The sequence below is a fragment of the Xiphias gladius genome, chromosome 7 (assembly GCF_016859285.1).
Source record: "Xiphias gladius isolate SHS-SW01 ecotype Sanya breed wild chromosome 7, ASM1685928v1, whole genome shotgun sequence".
Classification (NCBI taxonomy): domain Eukaryota; kingdom Metazoa; phylum Chordata; class Actinopteri; order Istiophoriformes; family Xiphiidae; genus Xiphias; species Xiphias gladius.
The window spans coordinates 6,100,082-6,122,649 of record NC_053406.1 but is presented as its reverse complement, the minus strand read 5'-3'; the positions used below and the strand labels follow the sequence as shown (position 1 = coordinate 6,122,649).

The window sequence follows — 22,568 nt, the reverse complement described above, 5'->3', positions numbered from 1 at the left end:
CCCAACAACCTTACCGTTATTCGGTAGATGACAGACGAGGTCAGTTCCCACGGCATCAATGTGACAATGTGACAATCATGACTTCATCATGGACGAACATCTAACCGTAAATTGAGGAATCTCTGTCTGTATTTTGATTTTCTCGAAAACTGGTCATCCAATCGACTGCAAACTTCATGGGTGTATTGCTGAGGACCCGAGGAAGTGCAGTATTGACAGAAGTTTTTTGGATGAGCAGTTCCCTGGAAAGCTTCAAACACAGGAGAAACTCAACTCTGACGCCTTCTTCCATGCCGTCACCCGGACACTATCAGAGCGAAGCAGGGCAGCTACAAATGAGACCATCTGACCACACACTGCAGCTTGGAAAGGATTCCTAGCAATCAGCACCTACCGAGAGGCACATTTCGAAGGGCACTGCACTAGTGTTGTATAATGGATTACAGCATTATTGTGTTTTCACTGAGGCATTTTGTGCTGAGCAAGAATAAACTTCCTACAGCATTATAGTGAAGGTTATAATTCACTTGCAATCAAAGTGACATTTGTCACATGGCTACTGTGACACTAATCATATCCAATCCATTGTATATAATCACATCATAAGCAAGAAAAGAAAACAACATATGGAATGAAAGTTACATCATTCTACTTTAATAGCCTTGTCTGAAAATATCATGTGACAATTGTACACTAACCATTCAGAGTACCTCTATCAGCGATATTATGATGACTCACTCTGCCAGATAGATTTTGACAGTGCAAGTGTGCATTTTGACTATATCAAGTTTGAATTTATTTAATTTATACATTAGGGGGTCTAATGTGCGCTCCTTGCCTTCTATTTCTGCATCTGGATCAGGGTGAAAAGGTCATCAGCTGAGTGGAGGAGGGATAGAGCAAGACAGACAGAAGGGGGGTAGGGAGAGGAAGAGCAATGGGAACAGATCGCTGTCCTGCACACCGCAGATTGCATAATCCCCCGAACAATACACACTAATGGCAATAAAGACACATTGTAACAGTGTGTTTAGTTTACGTGAATGACCTGAGATAGTGAGACTAAAGACAAAATCATCATTTTTCATGTTTGGTCTTGATAATTTATACAACTTCAGCGCCTTTGTGTCCTGACAAGACAGAGCCAATATGCATTACTAGAATCATACAACTGGCACATTTTCCCCAAATGTGGTCTTAAATTATTATATTAAGCGACACATCAATTCAGTTAAAATTGCTGCTGCTGCACAACTGTAGATTTACAAAAACTTATCTCACGTATCGTATTAATTCAAGTGAATATCTGCTTCCATAAACCTGTTTAAGTGTCAATGGGGCCATGTAATTCTACAAATAGAACAAACTTTAGAAATGCACTGTATTCAACTGAATGCCAGCTGGGACATATAGTGCTGTGCAAGGGTTTCAGGCACTTAAGCTGTTTAGATTCCATCACACAATACCATCAGGGAGGCATCCCAAATTCATTCTGCAGCATGATGATGACCAACCAACATACAGCCAATGTCATTAAGAACTATCTTCAGAGACAAGAAGAACACGGAGTCCTGCAACAGATGGTCTGGCCCCCACAGAACCCTGACCTCAACATTACTGAGTCAGTCTGGGATTACATGATAGGACAGAAGACACTGAGACCATCCAAGTCCACAGAAGAACTGTGAAAAGTTATCCAAGATGCTGGAACAACCTACCTGCCAAATACCTTGAGAAACTGCGTGCAAATCAAAGGCAAAGGGTGGTGACAGCAAATATTGATTTTTTCTGTTTAATGCAATTTGTACGAGGTTAACTGATATATAAAAACCATTCATGACATTATTTTTGAAAGCATCATATATACTACTATATAAATTGTATTTAGTGTCTGTATGTGGTCTAGGGCAAATCCACTGAGGCAATAATGTGTTTTTACATCTATCGTGAAGTGTTTTTGCACATTAATGTATCAAACAAATTTGTCTATAGTATTTGCTTTAGTAGTAGTGCCTCTCACAACTGACGGAAAGCACCTGCAGTGTCATCACAGACTGGGTTGTGGACAGAACATGGTTGTGATAGTGCCTTCAACAGTGCACCGAAATGCAAAAAAAAAAAACACGATAATTCACCACTTTTGAAAAGAGAGCAAAGACACATTCAATTTTTAAATCAGTTGCCTAGCAACTAAGGTATATTCTCTTGAGATAAACCACTTGAACACCAAGCATATTACGCACCAGACTTCCCATGCTGAAAACATGATCTCACAAGTTCCACTTACAGGCAGTATCACACGGTCCTGCCCATAACGCCCTGCCTACACTGAACTGTGTCATGCATGAGCGCATGAGACCACGAGCAAGTGTGTGTAGTAGTAACAGCAGAATAATGTCATTTCCACTAGGGGTGGGTCATAAGGATAAAAATCTGCTATCATGGTATAAACACTCAGTTGCAAGTTTATTAGGTAAACCTAACTGAAACTAATGCAGTCTAATACCACAGTTCTGCTCTAAATCCTACCTTCATGATGGTTATAAATTTCAGTTTTGTTGAAACTGTTTTAGAGAGTCGTTGATTCAACTTAATGGTCATTTTGGAGGATGTATTTGGTACTGTTGAACTGTATTGTGTTATACTGAGAGGTGTTTCTATTATTTTGTCCACCCCATTTACCTCACTGAAAGTGAGAGATAAATAACACCTCTCCAAAACAGTTTCAACATAAACTGAACATTATAACCTTCATGAAGGCAGAATCTATTGCAGAGCTGTTCCTCATAAACTGGCAACTGAGTGTTTATTTTTGTATGTCTGCTGGCAATGGCCTACTACAACCAGAAACATTAAAAGGAATCATTACCTTAATAGAAAAGGTTAAGCAGAATCTCTACTGTTTGACAAAATTTGACCTGGTGAAAAGCAATCATGGCTTAAAATCATACTTGATATTCAACAAAGAAGGGAATGGAATATGGTGTGTTGACTCAGACTTCTTTCAGCTGAATTTTCCTAACACTCTTGTTGATGTACTGTATGCATGCTCCTCTGCCTTTATAGCTCTCTCTCACACACGCAACAACATGTACATATGAGCCAATCAACCAACAGTCATCAGGCAATAAATTGGCAGATGCTGTATTGCCGGAGGGCAGTTAAAATACATTATTAATATATATACTGCAAAATGCAATGGGCAAGTAAAACGATTAGTATTATGAACTTGTGATCACCTTTGTTGATATTTCAAGAGTAATATGATATGATATGAACTGTGTATGTTCATCTTATTAGCTTCCATCTCTGTGTATGGGAGGAGTGGGATGAAAGGGTGGTGCTCGGGAAGCAAATCACTTGTGTAAGTGTGATTTTCCACAGAACTTCACCACACAGACGCAAGACAAGTGGGGAGAAGCACACAGGCTACAAACGAGAGACAAACACAAGCAGGACTAATGTAGATCTCTATCCATGACTCAACTGTCAGACTTTTCACACTTCCCGCAGAGATGAGAAAGAAAACGGGGGGGGGGGGGGGATTCAAGATTAGTGGAGAGGAAGTCTGTCATGAAGAAGGAAAGACGTTGACAGCCTTCAAAACGAGAACAAGGGAAACAAATGAGACAATGATGTCATAATCCTACAGGTGAAGTATGAATGGGAGTTCATGATAACATCAGAAGAAGAGGGACAACAGGGTAATGTGTGATAGATAGTGAGAGAGAGAGAGAGAGAGAGAGAGATAAGAGAAGGCGAGAGATGGAAAGGCAAAGTGTGATACAATGTGTGACTGTAGTGGGTGGACCCAACTGGGCTGGGTGTCCACAATAAGCCTCTGTTTTTGGCAAATGTGTATGTGCGTGCCAGTGAGGACAGTCCCGTGCCCTGCACAAACACTGCCCTTGTGCTGCCCTTGCCCCCATCAACCCTCACAACCAACCCCCCTCCTCCTTAAAACATTTCTCTCTCTCTCACAGACACACACAAAGCCCTATCAGCTTGGCCTCAAAAAACACTGAGCTTTAGTAAAAACACAGGCTGGAGGGAGCAATAGGGTCACATGGTGCTGGTCACAAAGCCCCCCCCCCACAGTAAACAAGTACATTTGCATGATTTATTGAACAGGTATTTTGCAGTGTTGGATCTGTAGCTTGAGGTGGCTTAATCACACAGTGTAGCTTCGATACACTGACACATAAGACTACAACAGGCAGTGCCTGAGAACATGTAAATAAGCAGCTTTTTTAGTCTGATTAAAGTCCATACTACTGTAAACATACACGAGCTATTCTAACAGACATGCAAGCAAAGAGACATCTTCAGCACCCAAACATAGCTGTTTACCATACCTTTACTGAAAAGCTAAAGACTATGCAAACTCCTACCACAACCACATATCATTATTCAAAGCAAGCTCTGATACACCCACACCACAGACACAAGGAAGTCTACATATACGCAAAGTTTGCCATGTAATCTGATTCTGTGAAACAGGATATGAAGAAATTCAATGCAGGCATATCCACACACAGACTACTAATTTCTTCTTCGCTGCATTGTCCGCTCTTGACAATGAATCAAACACAGTTAAGGCAGTTTCTTGGAAGATTTTTTACAAAAATTAATCCTACTCTTCTATAAATACACTTGATGTCATCAAAACAAGAACTGCTCTATTTTGAAAACTATACTAAGGGCTGCTTCTGACTTCCTCCCTTCTTTGCCTCAGAATCCAATGATAGCAGATGATGTGCAGGCTGAGTGGAGGTGGCCGGTATGGTTCTTCCTGTTTTGATGTCAAGTAGGATTGTGTACCAACAGCTGCTCTATGAGGGTGACATAAGGATAGGCCTTTGTTCCACTTGACACAGCAGCTTCATTTTTTGAAAAGGACAGGGGAAGCTTTCCTTGGAAACGCTGATAAAGAGGGAACAACGAACAGCTATCATTAGGGAGTCAACATGTTGCAGACACACTTTTTCTCTCTTGAGATCGATATTTTTCCACTGAAGACAACATTAACCTTTCTTACCACTGTATGTATTTGATTACTGTAAACGAAACTTGTTGCTTTATCACTGTTACCACTTCAATCCCATAATATCAAACAATGTCTCCAACACTGAAAAACTGGTAAAAGCACAGTAAATATTTATCATTATGACTGCAACTAATGATTATTTTCCTTATAAATAAATAAATATTTCAGTCCTAAAAAGGTGTTTTAGTTCAACACATACAAAACTTAACTAAGTTTATCTACAGAATGTGAAGAAATAACAGTTTGGATATTACTTCAAAGACATCTCGGCAACACTATATGTAGACATCTACTGAAGTTAGCATGCTAACCAACTAGCCCCAGGCAGTCCTGTCTGGCCCAAGACCATCCCGTCTTATAATAACACTTTACCACTTTAATAGCTCCTAGCGCCTGATTTATTAACGGAAAAACAGCATGTTGTTAAATCTACCTGGTCTGTAAATCAGTAAATCAGGGGGGAAATCTTTATTTGTATTGCAAAACCGAGGATAAAAACTTACTTACAGAGCAAACTTTCTCTCACCATCTCTCCTCCCTCTGGCAAACAATCCAAAACCCAAAGATATTTATCTTACTATCATAAAAGACTTAAAAAAAAAAAAAAAAAAACTGAAAATTTTCACGTGTGAGAACCTGAAACAAGTGAATTTATTTGGAATTTTTCATTTTAAAAAATTATTCCAAGTAATTAATTTATTATCATTTATAACTGCAGATTCATTTTCTTATGATCAACTAATTCATTAGCTTAATCCATGAGTTGTCAAAGTCTGGCACTGTGGAGCCACCCTCAGACAAAAATCGAGACAACTGTGCACCCCCCCAAAATGTTCAGCCATCCCCCCATGTGGATGGAACATTAACAGCCTCAGTAATGTCAAAAAAATTTTGACAGTGCAACATGTAAAAAGTTAAATATTAATGGATTTTTCACTCCTATTATTTTTCGATGTCAAGTGGTTGATAATCATGCGCTAAGTTTTGGAACTACAGCTCCCATAATGCCTTGCAGTATGTTGCTATCGATTCATTTAGTTACTCTGTAGGCTGAACCTCATATTTTTAGTATATATTTGTTTATATTTTGGCAAAGTAGCACCATTAAAGGAATGCCAAATAAGATATTAGCAGTTCATCTTTACAATGTACCCATGGATGAACAGACACCCATCACCGGATTACTTTGACACTGAGGAAAACTGAAAATCATCATAGTTCTTGGGCTAATTCTGGAGTTATAAGGACTTTTTTTTTTTCTAAGCAGATTTATGGGCGTTTTATTTGATTCAGATCATAGATCACGATCCTTGGAAAGTGTAAGTCACACTGAATCTAAAAATATGCGTATGATGCCTCTGAGTTCAGATTTGACTGAGATATTACGCTGAAAAGTACAATTCAGCAATATCACATGAGAGAGAGTGCTGCAGGCCCGTGCCTACTACCGACTCACAGCCGTGCTGATATTCAGGACAACAGCACGACCTCAAGTGTGATATTGCTTTTATACAGAAGTTCTACAAGCACCTTTTATTTTTTAAAAGTAATAAGCGACAACAGATTATGATTTGTTTGATTATTTAATACAAATAGTGCTGAAACTGGACCGCTGTCAAGCTACACATAAACATTGTCCTGTACACTAGCTTGCTGGTTACTTTGTGTAAGTCTACATGTTACCGCAGGCCAGCTACTTTGTATCATGTACATTTATCTGTATGTTTCCATTTAATGTGCAACCAGTGAAATAAGAGTCTGCTGACGGTTGCTTTGGAGGCACGTGTGATTCCAATGAGTCAAGAGCTTGATCAGACAGTATGTTGCTCCATCATTTCCTGCTCTCCATGGTCGGTCTCCAGTAAGTTTTTAGCGAGCTTTCAGACCTGCAGGACTAACAAGTTTTTTGTTTATTTTGTACGTCCAGCGACTCATTATAAATCACAATTCAAACTGTAGTCTCTGTATGTTTATATAAAACATCTCACCTATACCGACTCACTGCCATGATCTCCCTCGCAGAGTCCAGCATTCATACAGTTTCTGTATGGAAGTGGCTCTCAGGCTGTGTTTGGTGTAAGACTTAAGTGTCCTTGCCTCTTTGCACATCCTGGGTAACATCTGTGACAGCTGGTTTACTAAAAGGGGAACCACGGTATACCAGAGGCTGTCTGTTGCAGCTGTTGCCCTCCTGAGCTGCAGACAGGGGGCTTTTTTCACTGGATGGAATTTTGCTCAGGTATTTTTTGAGTGATGCTACTGGGCAGAGGGATTTCCTGGCTCCTCAACCATAGCACCCCCTCGATTTTCTCTCTCTCTCTCCAGTAGGTCTTGATGATTTTTTGTTTCTTCGTTGAATGCCATGTTGAATTACTCTGCTCCATTCGAGTCAGGTTTGAGATCCTGATTACCCTCTTTGCTCCTGCTTCCAAAGTGCAACTGAATACCGTACCCGACCTTGTTCAGTAAAACTCTTGGATTGTCTGGACATAGTGTTGCAGAATATTTTAAGAGGCACTGGTCTTCCGGTGAAATCGGGGGGTGATTTTGTTGGATAACCGGAGGCCTGTTGATATAACAGTTTAAAAAAGCCTGAAGCCCAAGGTAGCTGCTGTTTCTGTAGCGCCCCACTTTAATTGTCCGGATGGATCCTGAAATCTTCCCCAAGTGGTTTGCCTTACAGTGTTAGCTTAATTTTTGCTCTTCTCTAATTTGTCTAGGTCATCTGATGTCATGAGCACACCTTGTGGTTTGCACTAAAGTATCCAGGCTTCTTTCCTTCCCTTCATTCTCTTCTGATGACTATTCATAATTTAACTCAAATGTTATTTGTGGAAATATGTTCACTTTTGCAATGCAAAGTTTGTTAAAATCTAAGACAAATAATCTGTTAAGGTAATTAATGGTTATTAGAACACCAGTAAAGCAGAGTGATACGTGTAGTTAAAAGTCCGGGTGATGTTTTTCCTCTATCAGCAGTCATGGAATACCTCGTCCAATCAAATTACTTGGTCGGAACTAACTGTTGTATGATTTTTGATGCAAACTGGGTTAATAAGTGGCTTAAATGGACCCAAAAGTATCTTAATTGCCCCCATAAAAAGGTGTTTGTCAAAGCCAATGCTTCTGAAACTGCTGACTGTGTTGATAAATGGGCCAAAAAAAATGGGCAAAACTATAATTACTAACTTCCTGTTGTTTTTATAACACGAGCATGAACCTGTCTCTTTAATCTCACACAGTATCTTTGTCCCACATCTCTCCCACCACGCACCCCCTGCAACTTGTGCCTTACAGTTTAGTACCCCTGGACTAATTGTTTCAGCCTTATTTGTGATAAGTAGAATGTACTATTTTCAATTTTGGTATTATTTTAACCACAGCGTGGATTTTGAATACCCCTGAGTGAAAAACAAGTTCAGGAAAGAAACAACAGAGCTCATTTGAGATGTTTTTTAAAGGTCACTGAGAGAAGCACAACTCTCTGCCATGAGATTCTTCAAAATTGGGAAGTTTGAAAATAGATTTTAAGAAAATCCCAGCCTGTCACACACAGTCATACAGCCTCCACAGGACCGCAGCCACTGATTATATCGTGAAACAGTGGAAAGATTTGGAAAGAAATGAACAAAAATAACACAGAGCTGCCGTGAATGTAGCGGGGATGGCTCCCACACACATTGCTGATTTTTCAGTATTTGGCTCGCAGCATCTTGCCAAACCACCATTTATCTCCCTTATAAACAAAGGGCCACACATTGGTACTGAATGACACACGCACACAAGCTTGGAAATAAGAGTTATTTCTTGGCTCTGGCCGTCATCTCCCTATAGAGGTGACTGTGTTGCTGGAAACACTTGGCTGAGGAAAATTACTCGCTAATGTCCACCTCTCCAGCTTAAGCATCCATCCATCCATCCATCCATCCTCCCTCTTTCTACGTTGCTCAACTCTATAAACACTGCCTTGCCACAGTGCCCCATTCTGTTTAATTATTAATATAGCACACACAAGCCAATGTTATCCACAACAATCACTGTCATACAAACAGACAAATACATCCGTTGTTTTTGCAGACAGGAAATATAATGCATGCATGTAAACTGCCTCTCTTTACTTTCCATCTATAATTAGCTAACTGTAGGCTAACCTGGGCTAGTCTCATTTTACACAACCTCTGTGATACCTTGGGTAGCAAGGTCAGTGCCATAAGGATGATGCCACCCAACCATACTCCTAAGAAGGCACCCAAGGGTAAAAAGGGTTTCCACACAGTGCTTGATGTTAATAAAAAAAGCAAGAAGGAACAAGAAGAGATCATTTCTGGGAGAAACACAAAGCAGACATTACTCATTTGTCTTATGAGAAGCTATGTGAGGATCTTGTTGTGCCATCAAAACTTCCTTGCTTAACATAGCAGTGTTGGTGGGAGGATCACCGGAGACAGAACATGGCATGAGTAATTGGATCAAGCTATTTTTCAACAATTGAGTAGGAGTGAGGGGGGGGGCACAGGTGGGAGGCATCTGTATCCATCATTGGTGGTTATTGGCCACCAGCGCCGATTGATAGCAGGAAATGTGGTTATTATGCTGATAGATGTCAAAGCTGCACCTGCCCTACCACATCTATAAGGCATTACATCTGACAAGAGGAGGAAGTTAAGACGGTGTATATTCTGCCTTCACGTGTGCCAGCTGCAAATGCTGGCACACATGTCATCATGTTGAAGAAGAGGAAGTAATAAAACTGCAAACCAAAGCCTGATCTCTTTGTGCATATGCCTAGGTATGTACTGTATGCCTTAGGGGTTTGACTAATGACTACTTTCAATATTCATTAATTTATTTCCTTCTGATTAATCAATTTGCTTATAAAGTGTCAGAATATTATTAAAAATTGCCATCACAATTTCCCAAAGCCCAAAAACACCGTACTCAGTGACAACCAGAGCTGGATCGACAAAGTGGGTCAGTAGCACTGAGAGTGCCACAGTTCAGTTTTGTAATGGTTAATTTTACATTGCCATCCCTCCAATCACCACATCTGTTCTAAAAAGGGCCTGCTGATCAGCTCACTGGGCAACTGCTTAATCACAGCGAAGGAGAAAAAAAAAAAAGGGTCTGTATAGACAGTCGGAGGCCACTTTATTATGAGTTTTGCAAAGACAGATGTTGTGGCAGGGCTGTTGTACTATTGGATTGGATCAAGTTGCATCTGTGTACAGTGGCAAATGAGTGCATATACCTGTAAAATGTATGTACAAACACACATACACACACACACACATATGTATACACACACACACACACACACACACACACACACACACACACACACACACACACACACACACACACACACACACACACACACACACACACACAAAGAGTCCAAAAGTCTGGCTAAAGATGGCACCGTACAATACTTGTGACAAGAAAATGACTGCGAAGCGCAGCAAAGGCTCAAACTTGATGAAGCAATTAAGCAAAAAAGATTTTCATAAAACGACTACCTGTAGTGAAAAAACAAAAAAATCAAAAACAAAATCAGGACCTATTTTGTTGGGCAAGTTCCACAGTAACTCAGCCAAGTAGGTGGATATATAGTAATATATTAAAAATGATACAGTGTACTGTGATGGTGTGACACTGATTTCTGACATGAAAGTAAAGCATGCTGGCTGCCTTCCACACATTCCCCTCCTGTCAGGACCAGGCCTACTCTCCCAGATTCCAGCCAAGTCAGTGCTCCATTCCTCCTCTCCCACTTTCTCAGAGAATCACACAGAGAATCCCACACCGACACGGCAGCATCACAGGTAAACTAGGTCAAGATAATTACAAGATCCAGCATGCTCTCACTCACACACTGTCACTTACACACACACACAGTCTCACACACACACAGTCTCTCTCTCACACACACACACACACACACACACACACACACACACACACACACACACACACACACACAAAAGCATCACAAGCATTTTACCTACTGTTTCCTAAAGTCTCTTATTTCCTGTGCCTCCGCTCCTCACTGGGGGTGTCTGGATAGCTTCTAGGACACTGCATCTGATGGGTGAGAGGACAACACAAACTGACTGTTAGGGGAGGGGGAAACTACAAAATGTGGTAGATGTCTCGGAAATGTTTCTTCAAGTGTGTGTGTTCATACTGTATGAAAGACAAAGATGAGAAAGTTTTAGAACAAGTTTTAAGAGACAGTAAATAAATGTTAGGTTTGCAAAAAGTGAATGGTAACGTAAACAAGATGTGGTTTGCTCCATAAGTGAGACAATATGCACTGAGCCTTTGTTTGAAAGTCTACATCACCTGATGTAATCTCCCACATACTCAAAGGGGCCCGAGCTGCCCCGTTATTCGAGATAAGTCAACAGAATGTACAGAGAACTCAAAGGAAAGTGCCCCCTTTGACCCCTCGTCACTCTCCCTCTTTTCTTACCATCTCTTCCCTCTGCCTCCTTTTTCTATGATACCTGACCATTTCCATTTCACTCAAGGTCATGGTGGACATGATATTAAAAATCACTGAGAAGGCATATTGCCTGCACAAGACTATTGGTCTTTTAGCAAAAAGCAGATGTATCCGAGCAGCATAATTTGAAATATTGAAAAACAGCAATGTTTGATTAATCTTTTCAATTTTTAGTCATGTTTGACAGTTCTCACAAGGAAAATGATTGCATGTAACAACTGCTGATTGGTATATTCCCTGTAGCCCTAAGTGATTGAAAAACCAAGTGAAGAAATGCTATTTTTCAGTGAGTGTGGAAACAAAGGGATTTGTGGTGGAAAAAAAAACAAAAACAAACCACATGCATCACACCTAGAAAAAAAGTCTCAGTGTTGAATCCTTTTAGCATCCAAAATAGCAGTCCTTGACTCACAGTCCGGAGTGGCAAAATGATTTCTATGCAGTTAATGTTGCATTCAAGTGGAGGACCTCTCCTAACAAATCTAGGACCCAAACTACTCTGGGCAGCCAGCATAACTTATGTTTATGTATTAACTTTAACCAGAGGAAAAAAAAAAAAAGTATATGAGAAGAATTTATTATTATTATTATTATTATTATTATTATTATTATTATTATTATTATTATTATTATTATTATTATTATTGCCTGTCACTGTGTATATGCCTGTTTTCATATTTCACTTGATATTAGATGTATAGATGAAATGAACGCAAGGTTAAACTCATGAAAGAAGTTTAACTTTTTGCTTGCAGCTGCTTTGTTTTTCACCTTTAATAGCAAATGGTACTTTATGGTTATAAAGCGATTAGTCAATTTACCGATTAGATGATCAACCGAACATTGATAGGCACACATTTTGATAATCTTTTCATAATTTTTCAAGTAAAATTGCCAAACATCCTCCGATTTCAGCATCTCAAATGTGAGGATTTGCTGCTTTTTGTGGGTCATGTGACAGCAAACTGAACATCTTTGAGTTTTGGACTGATTGTCAGAGAAAGCTAGCTATAAGAGGCATTTTTCACTGTTTTCTGACATTTAATAGACAAAATGAGTTTTCCATTAATTGAAAAAATAATAGGCAGATTAATCGATAACCAAAATAATCTTTAGTTGCAGCCCTAGTACCAGCAATATTATAGATTATTGTTTATTCTACAAAATTCTAGCACCACTGTTAGGAAATTATTCATTGTTGAATAAAGTTTGAAAAGTCAATGAAAACGTAATTTTTCTGTTGTATATAGTATCTGTACATAAGAGAGCACAAACTCAGTGTGGTTGCTTGAAACATCAAGATGAAACAGAAAGCCCAGGACATGACCTCTGTATGTGCAGACAAAGTTCCTAACGCGGTCCATGGGCATCTCCATCAGTACCATCTGCCTACAGTTCAAAGAGCTGCAACTATGGAAACCAAGATGCGAAATGGGCGTTATGGTAAACAAATATAACACAGGCAAAGAACACACAGTGAGGCCATACACGCAATGCACACACTCTGATTGAGGCCAGCAAACTTCCTGTTTTTCCCCAGTGTTTAAGATGGTCTATCTTGTTTACCAGGGTGTGACACAGAGAGGTTAAAAAAAACAACTGTGGTAAGTGAGTTTGAGTCTGAGATGTTTTATGTACAGAAACAATGATTATACATTTAAAGCAGGGTCAAGGACAAATTCGTAGGAAGAGGTGACAGTCTTGGTTTTCACAAAAAATGGGCAATGAAAATTATTTTGTGGTAGTCTCCACACACAATTACAGTAAAACCACACATGGGATGACCAGTTCCAGGAAGTATGCTGTTTAACACAACGATAAAATCACGGGCCAGATACAGTAAATGTTTAACCCCCCCAACTGAATTCAGCTCAAAGCATCACATGATCCACACCAGTGTGAGTGTGTGTTACAGTGGTTTTAGAAGAAATTGAGAGAAGAAGAAAGACAGAGGGCTCAGTATACAGTGGTTAAGTGATGACGTTTTTGCTGGAGGGCCAACCCCAAAGCTAGCTTTTCCACAGTTCTCTGGAAACAACTTCACTGCAACGTCAATGACTTTTTGAGGTCGTTTCTGGGCTGATGCCGAAAATAATCTGTTTAGTCACGGATTGTAAAAATCATGGCCGTAAAGTCAGTGACATTGATTTTAAAGCCTGAAGTTCAGGAAGTTATTTCTGAGGGATAACAACACTAGGAAAATATTTTCCAGCACAGTGCACAGAGTAGTGGTTAGTGACTTTAGCTTAAAGTCTTATATGTATCTAATGTTCTTACACAAAAGGAAATAGGCTACTGCAAAAAACTCTGCTCTGCTCTGTTCTGAGGGACTAACACAAACAAATACAGAAAAACAGATTTCCTCATCTTCAGAGCCTCCCCCAAATTGTTGTAAATCTTATCATTGTACAGTCTAACTTTCATATGACTTTCTATCTCTCCACACACAAACACACAAACACACACAAATACACACACACACACACACACACACACACACACACACACACACACACACACACAAACACAGACACAAACAAACACACACACAAACACACTCCTCCACCCATCCTCTGTTACAAGAATGAGAGGAATGCACAATCCTAAAATAACTGCGGGCCTCATCAGCAGCCAGGTCTCTCAATCTCGCTCACCTTGGGATATATCAATACACACTCTCATACACACCCTGTCTGTGGGTCAGTCACTGGGGGAGCGTGCTTCTACTCTTTACCATTCTCATAAATATTGTTAACTTCATTATCACCTTCAGTCCATAAAGGGCAGTGAAAGTTCCTTTTGTAAACAGGTGGTTTTTCAGGCCTCGAAGGGTTGCATAATAAAACCAATTTCCTGGAGGGCACTCCCTGTCCTGACTCTAAACCATTTTTTTCTTACTGTACCTGGCAATGACTTAGGACTTAGGGCCTACACATAAATAAACACAGTGTAACATGTCAACAGACTTACCTTCACTGTGATGGATAACTTATCCCAAATAAATTTTGATTGGTTTTTATTCCATATTGACATCAATAAAGGCTGCCTGGAGCAGTTAGATATCAACTTAAAACCTTATGCTATGGTCTGGAGAATGTTCAGAAATCATGTCTAGTAAAGACGATTCAGTTAATGACCTCAAACCATGCGAAAGGAATGCAGGATGAATGCACCAGTACACACATGTCATGCACTCCCAAAACCAAGTGTGGTTTTGAAGGGCCATTACATTTGACCATGCGTCATCATTGCCTGACCGTAAACAAAAGAGCACTGTCCGTCCATTTCTTAATACAATACAACCCCACTCATTAGCACAGTGTGTTGTTTATAACCCTCCATCACAGAGGAACATGAGAAACACGTGCACAGATTAGCTTCCCTGTCATCAAAGTAAAGTTAAGAGCTGGATAAAGTATATGAAGTCTTTCAATCACTGCATCTATTTGAGCTATGTGTGTCTACCCAGGGCCTTTACCCACTTCTTCACCCCGTCTCCCTTCATTTAGCTACTTGCTTCAATCGCTATTTATAGCTGCTCTTGTGAGGCTGCCCTTAGGTGGGTGGATGGAGTGTGAGCGTGTGTGTGTATTCTCAAAAGTTCCTCTCAGATTCTGTAAATCAGTTACCTTCTGGCTGCCTGACTGAGCAAAGGTCTATCTCGGACAGTGGTATAGTCCTGCTGATCACTCAGAAGACAAATACACACACACACACACACACACACACACACACACACACACACACACAAACACACACACACACAAACACACAAAATGGTGCAACGGAAAACAAAACTGTCACACTATAATTATAATACAGACAGACACACACACAATGAGGTAGCTGGCTGAGATCAGTTTTTTGTCAAACAGAAGTGAGACAGTGTTACAGAAAGATAAAATCTTAACACTGTCCAGACCTATGGACATAATGAGGACAGCAGAAATTTAGATGACACCGCTTTGCAATTTAATGCAGTTTAAGATAAATGTGATCCTCTATTTCTCAAACGTTATTCTGCACCAAACCAGAAATATGTGAAAGAGAGTGCTAAACCTTGTAAATACTGTACATTGTCCAGGTTCTTGTGAGGACAAATCGACACCTGTCCTCAGTTTCCCATTATCTCCAAAGTTTCAATTTGCAGAGACAAAGTTTAAAGAAGTATGTCTATGAAGATTCTCAGTCATCCATATCATGGTTATCCAAGAAGGGTTGAATTGGGGGCAACTGGAGGTGGTTGTAGATACCTGAAGACATTTCACCTCACATCAAATTGACTTTTTCAGTTCTGACTGAATGGTGGGGGGTCCCAGGTATTCACTGTAAGGTCATTATTAAGGCCATTGCTTTTACTTGGTTCATTAGTGCTCCTGGCTGTTGTACCGACAGTTGTTAGAGTTGTCCTTACTTAAACCCCAGGTGTAGGTAAACTACAGGCAAAAAACCCTTAAACAAACACATGGCTCAGTACAGTAGGGATGACTATTCAGGTCAAGGCTCAGCAGTTTAGCTACACCTAAAGGGTAAGGGGAATCCTTCGAGTAAAACAATGTTCATACTGTATTTTGGTTAGGGAGAACAGGTGGTTTGAAAGAGGATTAAAGGAGACTATCTACGTTAAAGTAGAGAAACCATCCCTCAACATAGGAGGAGGCCTACGACACCATTTATCCCTCACCTACAATGCTCTCCTTTCATCCCTTCCCAGGAGATTAAACAACCATTCACACTTGGCCTCAGGTGACTCCAATGACTCTAAAGACTGTTGTTAACAACAGCCAGAAGCACTAATGAACCAAGTGACATCAATGTCATTGATAAAAACCCCACAGAGGTTATATACCTGGGAGTCCACATCAGTCAGTTGGAAATGAAGAAACCCCTTGGATGAGAAGTGAAAAGTCTTCAAGATCTACAACCATGTCCAGCTGCCCTCGATTCAACCCTTCTTGGATTTAAGGAGGTAATTTTAAGAAGTAGTTCCAAATACTCATTATACTGTATCTCATCGCAGTCATCTTGTAGAGTCTATAAACAGACACATTCACATGTTTTATGCTTAAAAATCCAAGCTGTTTTCAAATGTCTATCTAAATATCTACCTATCTAATACCTGGGTGGAGGAACGTTGGTAAGACGGAAGCTGTTATCACACCTCAGTATGTAACATTCATTTTCAAACAAAAAACTATACGCATATTAAGATGTTACAAGGCTCAACGGGTGCTCACAGCAGACTGTGTTTGGGACAGACTATGCATGTGTCATCAGCAGTTGCAGACAGGGACCTGTACTGGGAGGAAGTGTTGCAATAGAGATGTGAAGCTGAGGTTTTGCCCTCTCAGGTTAGAGAGTGTAGGCTGAACCCCCTAGGGTAGAGGCATAACCCAAAGCTATCCATGCATCTAGGGCCCCCGTCGTTACTGCATCAAGCTACCTGCCAGGAGACAATGAAAAACCATGGCAACCACAGATGTAGTACTACAGATGCTTGGTTCTTTATGTATTGTTTATTACAGTTTTTTATTTGATATGTTAAAAATTTAGGACCTTGGACCGGACAACATTTCAGCTTTTTTTTCATGACCAAAATCCCAGACAATATATAGTCTTATATCTAAAAATCAATCTTATAATCAATGTCCCAACTATAGATTGCAATATGAACTGCGGTAACAGATACTCTCATTAAATGAGCTGCAAATATAGATCATGATAATAAACAGCAAGTGAATTCTGTGTATGAAATGGATTTCCCATATTTTATTTCTGCTATCACAGATGGCTAGAAAACTTTCGTTTTTAAAATTAAATTTGGTTGAGCAATCAATGTTGTCATATGGGGCAGTGTCTCACCAAAAATGTGCTCCACAATTTATCTCTTGTTTCTTGTTTTTCCAGGGAAGCTAGGAAAGTATTTTAACTGGATATTTTATGCTGTAAAACACTCTTCTCTGATATTTGTAATGTTGATATTTGGCTGGATATTTTTCATTGCTGGGAGATGACAGTTGAACAGCAACCTTTTTACAACCAAATGTACACTATTGTTTTCTCAACATTCCTAACAACAGTTTCGGAGAGAAGAGCTACCAAAATCCAATGGTGTTTATAAGCCAATTTTCGAATCGAAAGATATCACATCTTAACACTAATACCCACCCACAATGCAACAACAGAAGTCTTTGTCACACAGAGCAGCCTATAGCAGGTCTCATGCTGAGGGCATCCTCATTTCATGCATGCATAACTGACTGAAGATGCTATGATGGTGGTTCAGTGTTAATTAAAAAGTCTATTTTCTTCAAACTAATGTTAATTTTGGCAGCTGGATTGATTTAGTTTTAGTCTTCAGTCTTTTGACAAAAATGTTTATTAATTTTAGTCAAATTTTAGTAATTTGATGTTTGTTAGTTTTAGTCTAGTTTTAGTCAACAAAAACTAAAGACATTTCAGTCTAGATTACGTCAGTGACATGTCGGTCTCATTTTCATCATATATTTTTAATTTTTGTCTTCAAAGCATTTTGCGGCTATAGCTTGTAAATCTTTGTGTACAGTTACCATGGTTACAGGTGTCTTTCCAAAGTGGTCCGTGTCACTCTGCAGTAGTACAGACTGACTCACCTCAGTAAATCCAGTTAGCATTTCCAAAAGCATTTCTGCTTGAACAGAACCGCTCTCCCTAATCTAATCTAGTACAGTTGTTCCTGCTAACCTAGCATTACTGCAGCTACCTGTGCTGTTAACCGCAGAGCAGTGAGTCATTGTGAAGCTGGATTCACTTACCTGTTCACTAAAATACTTTTTTCATTTTCTGGCTTTAACTTGGGAGGAGACACTGTATAGTCGGATAACATCAATACTGTGACCTTTGTCTACCCAACATCTATAGGACGATTTAGAAGGACGGCCGACATTAATCCTGGAATTTATTCCTCCTGATAGCAACACTAAAGAAAGCTGACTGAAACTAATGTTAATGTTATCTCCACATCCACAGCACTTGATAGTTCCATTAGCTTACCTTTTTATAAATGTCAGTGTTCTGCCTTTATGTATTCATAGTTTGTCTCGGCTGTTTTGTTGCCACTCATTGTCTAATTCTCAGTGGATTGTGGATGAATTTAGTTCATAAATCTGTTTCTTCGAAGAATAGGTAACGTCAGATAACATTACTGACAGACACATAACTTTGCAAAGTGTTTCTTTTTAATAGTAGTGCACCAGGTCATTTGGCTAAATCATCCTCTGACCAAAAGATATTTTGGACAGCAGAGGAAACTATTTTACTAATCAGGAGCTACAGTGTGTGCTCCCACAGATGCAAGCAGGTTGTTGAATGGGACTTTGCATTAAATTATGTCTATTTGTCCATCTTTGACATATTTAGTTTTTAGTCATTGACAAAAAATGTAATCGATTTTGTCATAGTTCTCATTTTCAAAGGTTACTTTTTATTTAGTTTTAGTTTTTTTTTCATCATGAAAAATAGGTCGTCAACAAATATTTTTCATCACAGTTTCATTAACAAAATTAACACTGCTTAGAATTTGATTTACAATTCACCTGACTTAAGAAACCAAGAGTATGTTCACTGGTACAACACAAATATTCCCTTGCCACAGGTGAGTGGAAGGATGCTGTCAAGCCCTGAGTTGGTTTGCGGCATTTACACTTAAGAGTAAATGTGGCTAAATGTGACTCTGACCACATCTGTATTGGGCGCATTTGAGTTGTTTTGTTACTCAAGTTTATTGTGTTTCCGCTCTATTTGTGTGCAACTTAATCACTAATTATGAATTAAAGGAGCTATGACTTCATGATCTTCCTATGGAGACCTCTTAATATCACTCTGGACATCTTATTTAAGATTTATCTCTAATATATTTCACTGTAGCTTCTCTGGCATTTGCCTCTCTGTTCATTACATCTCCCTCTGTCCTTCTCCTGCTGTCTTCCCTGCATTCCTTGGCAGGTCCCGGCGTGCTGTGCAGCAAAGTGGAGAATTCCTACAGGCTCTGCTCATTTCACAGTTAGTCAAATTTCTTGCTATGGCAATTTCCATTCTATGTATAGTTTTATAATAAGTAAGGTATAGTTTCCACTTAGTTGAAGTGAATACTGAAAATTCCATTTCCTTGGTCATACAAGTAGTAAATGACACTGTGGGGCTTAAAAAAAAGACAATAGTGATCATGCAAGCTAGCAGACATTGTGAAAGACAGCTTGGACACACACACACACACACGCGCACACGCACACGCACACGCACACACACACACACACACAAAAAGACATTTATCATCTCCCTTTCATACCACTCTTTGAGATGATGTTACGCAAGCCTTTCACTATAATGAGGGGTGATAACTTTAAAGGTATAGCAGCAGGAAATGTGAATGAGTGAGAGAGAGGGAGAGTGGAGAGACATACAGGGGCAGGGAGCGAAAGAAGGAAGATAATGGGGAAGAGTGGAAATACTAAGTGACAGCTGAAACACACACAGGTGTTTCACTCCAAACAAGTACTCAGAAAATAGAATATACAAATCTGCTATCAGTCTCAGCACTCAAATGCAGCGGGCAATTAGTGAGACAGAAGCTCAAAGGTAGGGAACATACATGTCAGGCAAAGAAATCAGCTGGTCAAGGACCACTGCCTCAATTCACAGAGAGCCTGTCTCACAATGCACACAAACACACTGCTAATAATTATTCTCCATATTAAGCCTTCAAAATTCACCTTTTCTAATTTGTTTTTCCATAATTTTTCTGTACTTGGATTTATACCTAGTCTTGCTACTGATATTTTTTCTGGAGTCCCTTTAAATCTCTAGTTTAATATACATGTACAGTCTATAAGTATTAAGACTATGTATTCAGCACACTGGAGTGAAACAACGTCTAAGAGCTTTTGGAGCTTTCCCACACTGTTAACCCAGTATGGATGGGAACACCCTCAAAGCTGAAAGTCAGCATTTTCACTTCATAGTCATTGTTTTATTTGAAATCCAACATGGTGGAGTAGAGCCAAAACAATGAAAAATATCACTGTCCAAATACTCACTGACTGCACTGTATGTTTGGTTTAACCATTCAGCAATATGCCATTACACCTTGATGTTTTGATGTGCTTTGCTCTAAGACTCGAAGAGTCATTAAGCACACTGAAAAATGCTACACCGATAAATTGCATTATTTTTGTGATAACTGACACCGGACACACTGCTGGTATGTAAAGTGAGTCTGGCTGTATTAGCCACATGGCTCCTTGCTCTCATCTTTACCTCAGAATTTCACCATCCTGTTGGTCACTGAGACCAGAAACACTTTTCTCCCATTGAAGTCCAACTTTCTCTGCCCCCATATCAGGCCCAAACACCCTGCATCATTCAGGTAACTCAATCCTAAACCACAATACATAAAAGAAACCCCTCCCCACAGATAATCACCTCACTGAACAGTACTGTTCAAGTTTTTAAGCCCCTGATGCAGGACATGGACATCACCACAGTCGCAAAACTTTTCTTTTTTAGTGGAACACTTATTTAGAATTCTGCTTTCATTTGTGCCCAGTTTCTCGGCCAGCTTTGGGACTAAATCTGGCTTGGAATAAATAGCTACATTGTTAGCTGATGTCTGTAGAGTGACGTCAGTTAGCCTTATCAGTGTTCTCTAACTTTACCTCAGAGGAGGCCTGACAGCAGACCCCACCCAACACAGGGCTTCCCGGGCCAATGCCTGATTGAAAAAACATCATCAAACACATCCACTGGGCAACAATATTTCCCAAAGTGGTAGTGCCATTCCAACACACAACTAAAATGGTTGCAAATAATTCTCTCGGTAAATTCTTCTACCCTTTTGTAACATGACACATGGTGCTAAGATTCTCTCACTGCAAAGATTTCAGTAATCATCGACAGTGAGGGACATCAGAGTGGAAATGTGAGTGGGGACTGTTATGGAGATGCTTTTAAATGACCGCATTAGTGACAAAGACGAGAGCTCTGGAAACCAGACAACTGAACGGTGAAATAATCTTTAAGGTCATGCCTGTGTGTTTTAGGTTCATAAAAAACAAAAAAAAATCTGAAATGTCAGATTGAGTCTCATATGACAGAAAATACTCTCACTGCAGCCATAACTGTTACCATATTGCCCATTTGGAGCATGTGCCTCAGGCTAGGTTAGGGGTGGGCGATAGGATAAAATCCTCAATGGTGCTGTATATGTAATGTGATATATATTGTGCATACATTTTCTAGAAATTAAACTGAGAATGTGTTCATAGTTGAATAATTATATTAAATTTCTGTTTTTGGCTAATCTGGAGAATTAAGTCCTACAATTCTAATATAAATCCAATACTACCTTTAAGCAGTGCTGCTCGTGGATTTGCAGCTTTGCGTACAATGACCTAAAACAGCCAGGGATATTAAATGGATAGTGGCCCCTGGAAAAAGGGTGTAGCAAAATTTCTCCTGGCTGATAAATCTCTAACCTCACACAACGCAATAATGCTCAACCCTAAGGCTAGGCGCTGATTACACACTGTAAGTGCCCATGAATACACGGACGCCTATCCGTGGAGCTGCATTTGTTACATCCTCCTCCTGTCGCTAGTAGACAGTGACATTATCACCACAGACCTACTGACTACTTCTGTTGACACAGAGTGAGCTCAAACTAAACTCTAATTCACAAATCCATGTCTTCCGAATGATTGTGAATGAAGAGCAGAGGGGCACTTGTACGAAAACACAGGCCAAACACAGACACGCGAGAGCACACAGAATTAGTCACAGTCATGATTTTCTCGTATACAGGTATGAAAATTACAGTACAGCTGGCATTGACCCTGTACGTTTACTGCGAAAGAGGACGACTTACTTCGTTGACATCCCAAAACCTGAATCCAAATTATGACAATTCTGAGGATGTAGCCCAACTGTCAAGTCAGCCATTATTTGTAAAATACAATACCTAAAAATAGGCTCCTTATACTA

General features: G+C 39.7%; 1 protein-coding gene across 2 annotated transcripts in view; it reads right to left on the bottom strand.

Moving 5' to 3' along the window:
- The window catches only part of pik3cb (phosphatidylinositol-4,5-bisphosphate 3-kinase, catalytic subunit beta), a 58,986-nt gene that overhangs the window by 34,769 nt on the left and 1,649 nt on the right, over window positions 1-22,568 (bottom strand). Inside the window, exon 2 of one of the 2 annotated variants that reach the window (XM_040130757.1) lies at window positions 11,049-11,128. The gene's annotated coding sequence lies outside the window, so the exon portion shown is untranslated. The remainder of the gene's footprint in view (window positions 1-11,048; window positions 11,129-22,568) is intronic. The other variant, XM_040130756.1, reaches the window with a different exon arrangement.